This window comes from Pteropus vampyrus, unplaced genomic scaffold, assembly GCF_000151845.1.
Source record: "Pteropus vampyrus isolate Shadow unplaced genomic scaffold, Pvam_2.0 Scaffold2, whole genome shotgun sequence".
In the NCBI taxonomy this organism is placed as follows: Eukaryota; Metazoa; Chordata; class Mammalia; order Chiroptera; family Pteropodidae; genus Pteropus; species Pteropus vampyrus.
Genome location: NW_011888783.1, coordinates 33,111,307 through 33,121,224, shown reverse-complemented (window position 1 = coordinate 33,121,224; position 9,918 = coordinate 33,111,307). Strand labels below are relative to the sequence as shown.

Genomic DNA, 9,918 nt, shown 5'->3' with positions numbered 1-9,918 from the left:
GCTTCTAACCTGTGCTCCCCCGAGTCAGTTCAAAAGACATCAGAAGAAATGGTCTAATTTCCTGATCTCAGTGGCATCATCATCTAACCAATCAGTCACCCAAATCACAGTAAAGGGGTTTACCCCAGACTCTTCTCTCTTCCTAAGATAATTAGTTATTAAACCTGCTGCATTTATGACTTAAATATTTCTCAGTTCACCTCCTCCTCTCTATTCCCACTGCTACTGCCCTAGTTGAGGTTTCCATCGTCTCAGACCTGTAAGATTTCACTAGCTTTCTAATTGGACTCCCTGCCTGAATTCTCCCTCTCCTCAAATCTAGTTTTCATCCTGACCAACACACATCTGATCATATCACTTTCCAGTTGAAAAATCCTTTGACAGCTCTCAATTACCTAATGCAAATAATTTTCCCCAAAGTATGTTCTGCAGAACACTAATACAACGCATGATCTAAAAAATAAATAAAAATAAAAATAATTAAAAATAAAATTTAAAAAGGCTTCTTTGAAATTAGAGGCTGGGTGTCTTTATGTCTACATACAATGAAGAGGACCACCTACCTGTGTCTGATCTGTCCCCCAATATAGCAAAAAGGTCCAATAATTCCTTGGAGACTCAGGACCCAAAGGAAGGCTCAATCAGTAAACTGGGAAATACTTCCAGTCTATCAATGGCCTTGGCCAGGGGATCTCAGAAGTCATTTAACATAAATGCTCATAGGATAATGGGCACTTTTTACATGAAATTGTATAGTTTATAGCCAGAGGCTATAAATAGCTGATAAAAGTCTGATAAATATCTTTAAGTTTCCTCCAGGAAGGCAATCCGGAACTTTAAAGTATTCATCTTTTATTAAGTACGTGGAGGTGAGGCTTTATGTTCATAGCCTTTGTAAGCCCTAAGTTAAGCACTGAAAATTCAAATAACTTAAGAAATGAATAGATCACAACTGACAAAATTCTGGCTGAGTTTCCAGTATAAGGTATCTGATATGAGCCCTCCCCATGTTCTCAAGAAATCTTCTTACTAAACTAGTTACTAAGTCAAACAAATCTTCAGTATTTGAATTGGCTGCTGGCTGGCATTTTGAAAGCCAGCTTCTCTATGTAAATGCAACACTCAAATGAAAATCTAACAACTAGCTGCACATCTTACAGCCGGAATATGTTTTAGTTAAAAGGGATATGAATCAAAACATTCATAGAATCTAGGTTATACATTTCCGTGTTCTTTTTCTACCTTATTTATATTCTTCTCTCTTTTTCTTTTTCTTAAATTATTTTTTTTGGGTAATTCATCCACACTAAGTATGGAATGTGGCATGTACGACTTTTTTCTTTTTAACTATCTTTATACCGGTGTATATCTCAAAATCAAGATGAAACAATATCATATTTATCAACATACTATTCGGTCCTAATAAAATTCTAATAGTTATAACATCTTGCATAGTTTGCACTGTTCTTTATATATATTATAGCTTTGATCCAAGGAGTTTAACACACACATCTTTCAAAATGCCGTAGCTGAAGAAAGCATCTACAATAACAAATGCAAACTGTGTATGTCAATGATAAGATCTACCACACCCTTCTTACAACATTGCACTCTGCAACAGTAATAATTTATTAGAGTTACAAAACTAATATAAGAAACCAATCTCCAAAAACTAACAAATGTTATTTTAAATGTATGTAAATTTTGAAAATGAAAACATTCAAGCAGTGTTCATACAATATGTATGCTAGTTTAGCTTCAATACAGCTCCTTACATAATATTTAAAGACTTACACAGTACTTTTCTATTGAGTATTTGTATCAAGCACACACCCTTCCAAGAGTAAACATTTGAAACTTAGAACTTTTTTCAAATAAACCTCAACCAAGACTCATGGCAATCATCATTTTATTCCTTATCATCAGAACTTGCTCTCTACTGAGGCACTGGCCTGGTTCTGTAAGCATAAGGACCAGATCTCACTACTGAGAACAACTTGGCTCTGACCCTGCAGACAATGCTGGAGGAAGAGAGAACATTCCCTCCACAGAGTCCCCCTTACCTTAAGAAACACAGTTTTCAGAGACGTGAGGCTTCTGCCGTACATGGGCATGTGACCACCACTCTAGTGATGTCCCAGGGAGGGCAGTAAAGCAAAGGCCAAGGTGAACATCAACCAATGAGAGAACCTCCTACTCCAGGCATTGGAAGGATATAATTTTCTCATCTCCCAGTGATGAATCATTTGTCCCATCCTTGGCGAGCTTGTCTGCCAGTCAATAATTAGCACTCATTCTGAACTTAGGACTCTGGCATCTAGTCAGTGTATGAATCTACTCCCTTCTATATTTCACAAGCCCTAACAATGGGAAGCAAGAGCCTTCATTACATACTTCCTAATTTCAACCCCAGCCTTCCAAAATCCCATGAGTTACACTTGTTTTCCCAAAAGAGACTTCCAAAATTTCTAATTAAAGCATGCTAAACACACAGAAACTTGCGCATATCATATATATGCAATTCAATGCATTTTCACAAATTTTACATACTGTGTAACCAGCAACCAGTCAAAACTGACTTTTTAATAGACATGCAAAATCTGTTTAGCTTTACTAAAAATGGCAAAGCCTAGACTCCAAGCTACTACCTTCCATGGGCTTCCTATACCTCCCAAAACAAGTTGCACCTTTAACACTGTAAAAAGAGACACTATCAGCATTCCCTCCCCGACTTAGTCAACATATCTTTTAATGAGGAGGCTGTGAAATTTCATGACGCTAATCCTCACTCCCAGCAATCCTCCCACTGTTTTATGTGGTAAAAATCGTGATATGATGGCATTTGGAGAATTCTGGTCTGGTCATGACAGTGGAGCACAGCTGAGCCACAAGTGGGTCTGATACATGCTTTTTCTATATCTGCTCATTATCTGCAGAGTTCTTTGTGTATTTGAAGGGAGTCATGAAAGCTTACATAGTTTAGCTTCTCAAGCTTCTCCATAAAACTAACATTTAAATCTTTTATTTTCTCCCATTTCAGAACTTGTTAAAGTACTCCAAATCTTAATTTAAAAGAATGGTATAGGAATTAAAATCCAAGTCATCACCTGTAGCGGAAGTATTTTCACATATGAAAGCCAGCGCACATCTCCAGTGGAAAAGGACTAACAGCATCTCCTTCAGAGCTTCAGAAGCCTCTTCAGAGGTGTGTTTAAGGAATGCCTTTGAATTGCATGATTTCATCTACTGACATCAACATACTCAGACAGAGCCCATCAATAATGCAGAGGAAATCAGTATCCATTTGCCTCTCCTGATCACGCTCCATCCTTCCCCACTTTGCTCTTGCACCGTGGGTCTGGCCAATAAGCTCTGATCTTTGGCTTCTGGTTGGGTTTGGCCAATGGAGACCCTCATGGAGATCAGAGTGAGGGACGGGAATGAGATTGGGCTCTTTATCCCTTGGCTTCCTCTCCGCAGGGAAGGATGCTTCCTTCTCAAGGTAGCTTTCTTAACAAGAATCAGTTCTCCCCGGTTCTACAATCATGCCCTTTCTAGACCCCATTGTGCCCTATGAGTGGAAACAGCTCTGCAGGGGGTACTACTGTCCCTTATGGTTTCCTTACACCCTACCAGCACCTTTTCAATTTATTAAACCTTCTCAAATTATCCTACTGCGGGAATGTTATCTGGTTTTCTAGGGATGCTGATTGGTACAAGAACCCTCCACTCAGAACGTATAGTTCCGTTTACCTTTTAAAAATATTGCTGTCCTTTTTACCTTTTAAAAATATCACTACTGAATCACGCAAATGTTTTTCTGAATTGGAAGCTCATGGAGATGAATCAAAAATGAGAAAGAATAAAAATGGAACTTCAGTACTCTTGGCTAAGAGTTCTCTGGAAATTTGGCTAAGGCCAAATGTAGCATCAACGTGCAACTGTCATCAAGATCTGCATACAAATAATGAGAACACATCCCCAAAACACGCCACTTCTTCGTGACATTCTCTAGCATTGAGCTTTGTGGTCATTTAAGTCTTGTGAATGTATTATCATTTTAATCCATCAGTGAATGGAGACTTCAAGCCATATTAGAAAGCAATATCAACCAAGAAAGCTTGAAAGAAAATTGGAATTCTAATCTGGATTCCAAGTAGATAAAGTTCTCACCATTTGGGTCAGAGAGCAATCTGTTCTCTGTTTTGGAGATCTTCCCAACTCCCAACTGCTTTGTAAGCTGTCAAGCAAGCACCATACAAATAATATAATTACACCACCCATCAGTGGTTTTTTTCTAGTTTTTTAATATTATTAACTCTTGGATTTGGCATCGTAAAAAGAACATTGTTATAGAAATAGATCTGAGGAGTGTGCTGGGTCCAGTTCCACCACAATTGTCTGGGTCATTCTACACAAGTTGCCTAACCTGTTTGGGCCTTGGTTTTTTCACTTATGAAATGAAGGTGAGTGGATGCAACTTCTCAAGTTTTTGTGGGCTTTTTTTGACCCAGTTATTACAACAGAGAGTAAATAAATTCTTCTTGTGGAACCTGGAGGCCACAGCCTAAAGCTGCTTCCCACAATCAAAAACTTCTTTGAAGTTTTTATTTCAGATTCAAACTTTGAACTTGGCTTATTCTCAATGAAAAAAATGTTTATGTTAATGTTAACATAAAAATGTTTTATAATACTTACCAGTATCTATACTCTTTAAAATGAGCTAATCTTTTATTATTATTTCTTTTTATTTTTAAATGAGGCAACCCTTGGTTGACCTCATAGATTGCAAGGACCTTGTCAGCTTACAATCCCATATTTTTTAATTTTTTATGCCTACAGCACCTGGTCTTCCTACAGCACCTGGTCTCCCATCCAAGTACTAACCAGGCCCGACCCTGCTTAGCTTCCAAGACCAGACAGGATCGGGCTTGTTCAGGATAGCATGGCTGTAAACCAAAAATGAGCTAACCCTTTAATTCAGCAATTCTAGGAAGTTATTTCAGAGAAATGCTCCATGTATACACAAAGATTCAGATATAGCAATGTATCATTTATATCATTCAGATATAGCAATGTATCAGATATAACAATGTAGCACTGTAGCATTTTTCTGCAGGATTGAAAATGGGAACTATTCTAAATCTATCGGTGGGCTAAATTCATTATGGTAAATCCATACTATATAGTCAATCTGTCATTCAGTTTATTAAAAGGAATAAATTGATATGGAAAAATATCCATGGTACAATTTTAGGTGAAGAAAGCAAGTCACAAAATAATATTTATTTTGATCTTATTTCTATTTTTAAAACTACGAATAAGATATGTGTGTTTTTAAGTATGTTTTTCTAAACATGCATGTCTGTCAATGTATAGAAAAAATGTCTCAGTGGATACCCATAGCATTGTTAAGAACAACTACCTACGGGGAGGGGGAACAGGTTGGGAAGTTGTAAAGGAAGACCAATTTTTCGCACTATACAGTTTTATATTGTTTAGATATTTTTTTCCCAAATACCTCTCCCTCTCTCATTTCACTGAATTTAAGATACCAATTATTTTAAGGCTCAACCTAGATTATGTGCCACTAATGGAAAAAAACTGCCAATAAAACTACGAGATACCACTATTTTTAAGACATAACCCTATTTTAGATATATTAAACTGGGGGTGTAAACCTTACAATCAATAAAATATAGTATATGACTTCATAAGTTTTTGCAATATAGAAAAAACTAACATTGGCACTCTAGGAAGATGCAACATGTTTTATGTAGCAAATTTGTGGTTTTCACTTAACTAATAATTAAACGTTACCATCAGTATTCTTTTCTTTAAAAAATTTAATATCAACCTAGCCTTTTTTGATCTGTGTAGTTTTATTCTTCACTCTGCTCTTCATTATCTTAGCACTTCACGAAGGATCCTGTGCATCGTGATAACCAAGAAATGCTCTGAGCTTCTCTTCCTTATCAACTTCGCCTTAATTCCATTCTTATATTCTAAGCATTAACAACATAATCAAACGTGAGATAATTTGAAAATCTGAAAAACAAATTCTTGATTCTATCCTTTGGATCAATAGAGCCACTGAATCAAATAAGCCCCAGGACATTAATCCCTGGGACAGCACTTGAAATTAAGACGATATCAAGCAATCGATGATGGCTCTGAAAGTAAACTGAGGAACTAATTTGTTTACCTGCTAAGTATTTTAGCATGATATTCACCCTATTTTTCTAGCCTGATGATAATATTTGCTTCCAACTTTTACTATATTCAAAAAATATTTAAGGAAATATTTGCAATATTGGGCTAACGCAGAAAGTGCCCCTTTCGTCTTTGGTGGCCTTTCACTTTATCATAGAAGAAAATTAAACAGATCAGCCACAGTTAATCTTTTAAAAAGTAATGAATGTCTCCTATAACTTATTACATTCCTACGTTTTCCAACCAACTGATTATCATTTTTAGCACATCTCAAAAGATAATAATGATGAGCTGAAGAAAATTTTGTAAAGCAAGAAAACACCAAACAATAAACATCCTTGATGATTAAGCATTACAACAATTATAAAACAACTATTTAAACATTTTTTGGTTAACACTCTCCTGGTGTACAGCTAAAACAACTTGTTGCCTTAGCCAAGAAGGAAAGAGGAATATAATTTGAAGCAGAAATACTTCTCCTCAATCATTGAGAAGAATTAGAAGCTTACTTCTCAGAAAGCTTTTGCCTTTAATTTTTTTGTTTGTTTGTTTCCTTAGAGATGAGACTCAAGTGTTTCCAGCTCAAGTGCACTGTGGGTATTGGCAAGCAAATGAGCAATAGACAAAGCATCCTTTTTGGCTTCTAGAATTAAAAATCTTAAATAAAAATTCTCCGTTTTCAAACATCTAACACACCACACACACTTGCCTCCTTCAAAGATTCTGAAAAGGCCAAACATCCACATTCAAGGTCCAAATACTAACACCTTATTCACTATGCACAAGACACCACAGTAATTTATCATTTCAAAAAGCAAATAGCATATGGTAGCATTTGCATCCCAATTGAAGAAATCACCTATCAGCAAATAGAGCAGAATTTTGTATATAAAAAAACCTTAGAAATTATCTAAGTCAAACCTCTTCATTTTATAGGAAGGAAAACTGAGGATTAGAGTGGCTAAATGACTTGCCCAGGATAACTACTAATAAGCGGAGACCAAGACTTCCATCTCCTGGTGTTCTTTAACTTATACTCCACTGTCTCTTTTCTGAAACAAAATTCGACAAACTATTCGTTCACCAGGCCTTAGGAAATTAGTGCATTCTTGTACTTGTCAACCTCTATATTTTTGGAAACCACTGTCAAAAACCATGCATGCAAGTGCTCTGAAAATAAACCAAAGGATTTGGTGGGAACATCAAAACTTGCAGAGGAAGGGATGTGTTTAGTTCCCAAAAGTATTTATTATATGTATAATAATAATAGCAGAAAACACATACATTTTAAGGGCTTTACATTTATCAACTAATTTAATCTTCAAAACCACCCAAGATGTAGGTACTATTATTACTGACACTTTAGAGATGTGGAAACCGAGGTACAGAAAAATTAAGAACTATACCCAGGACCAAAGCTAAGAAGTAGGACTTAATACCTAGCAATCTTGTTCTGAGTCTCCACTTTTAATCACAACACTATTACATTATATTACTGTTTCATAATACAAAGTAGAAAAAATAAACGACATTTTCCTGGTTGATAGACATGCTCAGCAGAAGATAAAATTTTCAAAGTTTTATGGAGGTTAAAAAAGATTGAGAAACACCTTTAACTATAACCTTATCGCTCGCTGAACTTTTCAACAAATTTGCTAATAGAGTAATAAAATTGAATGTCAGAATCTTTTTCCTATGTTATGTTCAAGCTAAAAAGAAGAGAGATTAAGGATTAATAGGACCCCCAAAAAGCAAAATAAAAGAACTAAGATATTCACAAACTACACAATCAAGCTCTTGAATAATTGACAGCTGCCAGCATTCATGTTAGGATGTATCCCTTATGTCAATTCCTCTGAACAAAAAGGCTGAAAGCAAATTCGAAATATCCTGTTTTAAATTTAAGCCTTTGGGAAAAGTTGGAAACAGATAAAAAAAAAAAAAAAAAAAAAAAAAAAAAAACAGGATATAGGAAATACTAATACTGTGGCACCATTTAAGAAGAGAGAAAAATATTTATTACTAAAACTACACATTTATGTTTTAAAAGAATACATAAATGTAGAGCAAGAACAAGTATTGGTCTATTTAGATTTCAAACACAATCACGTGAGCTATCTGGGCTATCTTCCTTTTGGCATACCCATAAGTACTGTAAAAATGGCCACACAGTTTTATCTTAGACTCCTACTTTTCAAAGTCTTAAAAAGTTTAAAGTTCAAGACATAAAAGTCTACAACTCCCAATCTGCTTGCCATTATTTTATATGAACTGTAAACTCCCTGGAGTTTACACACTAAGCAGTGGTCTACTAGTGCCTTGTCCTCAATAAATGAGATTACATGCATCTACACAACGTGTCCTTGCCAGTGTGGCAATTTATAGAGTTGCTGTTGTTTTTAAAGTTCACATGGCTTGATGCAAATACATTAAAGGTACCTGCATCAGCCTAGTTTAAATCAGAATACAAAGTCTATACCAACAGAGCTTCCTTGGTATAATTTTTAATTTAGTTTCATAGATATCTGAGCTCATAACTTAATGATTATTATAAAAGATGAGTGAGAGAAGGAAGACAGAGAACAAAAAATGATAACCAGTCCAATTATCTCTTCTTGTCCTCCTCAACTAGTTTACTTTATGTAGGTAAAGGATATTACAAGGAGATGGTAAGCAGAATGCTGAGAGCCATCCACATAGAAATAAGACCCAAGCTGACCTCTGATGGAAAAGAAAGGGCTAAGGCAATGGGATGCCCCTCCACGTTCACCCTAAAAGCATTATTTTTTTCAAAGTTATTGCTGACCTTCCTACAGAACATCTTGTACCACAGAATAATGTAATGTTCACTGAGTACATATGGAGTCACAGGACCATATTCTAAAATCCTGATTGACTTCTCATAATCTCATAGGAAAAAGGGCACTAGCAGGAAAAGAGATACAGAAAACCCCTGAGTAAAGGCAGGGATTGAGCCTAATACTTCCCTCTGTCACTCAAAAATGGAAATTATCAAGAATGTGGCAAGACTGATAATCCTGACAAATACATGGGTTGTGATCAGATTTAAGAACTTTCTCTCTTTAGCTCTATGACAGTTATATTTAGAAATAATTTCAATATATATTTTAGAAAACCATCAGTGCTAAGAATTGATTGACTAAAGAGAAGTTTCTGTTTATCATTTACTTAGACTCTGGACAAATACCAAAATCACTCAGCTGAGTAAAACAAGTTGATTTTCTCAGTCAAATTTCTTACACAAACCACGAGCGGCATCTGCTTTTCCTCTCTGCCCAGTGATGACAACAACCAGGCCTTGGACTCTTTTACGGAACAGGCCTCATTCCCTAGAAACAGGCCAGAAACACTGACCCTAGAAGGGATCCTCTGGTCTTCCCGTTTCCAAAAGGAATCTCATCCTTGATATCCCTAGAGTGTGTTTCCAAAGGTCCCTAAACACACATAGCCTTCCGTTTGAAGTTTATCCTCCTCTGTATCAAACACAAGAACATATCTCCATATTTAAAATAACTTTATTAAATCTTTAAAAGTAGCAATTCTTTGTTTTCTTGTGGATGTTTCATTTCAATTCTCTTGCATATCTTTCTTTATGTCAAAAGCAGTTAATTTTCCTTCTCCAAAAGCTCTATGAAAGAATTCTCCCACTTAGCATTAACCGTCAGTTAGCAAAGCTTGGAGCAC

General features: G+C 35.9%; 1 protein-coding gene and 1 pseudogene across 1 annotated transcript in view; both read right to left on the bottom strand.

Moving 5' to 3' along the window:
• CACNB4 (calcium voltage-gated channel auxiliary subunit beta 4) overlaps window positions 1–9,918 on the bottom strand; it is a 216,626-nt gene that overhangs the window by 103,605 nt on the left and 103,103 nt on the right. The window lies entirely within an intron of this gene.
• LOC111739660 lies at window positions 4,834–4,957 on the bottom strand (annotated as a pseudogene).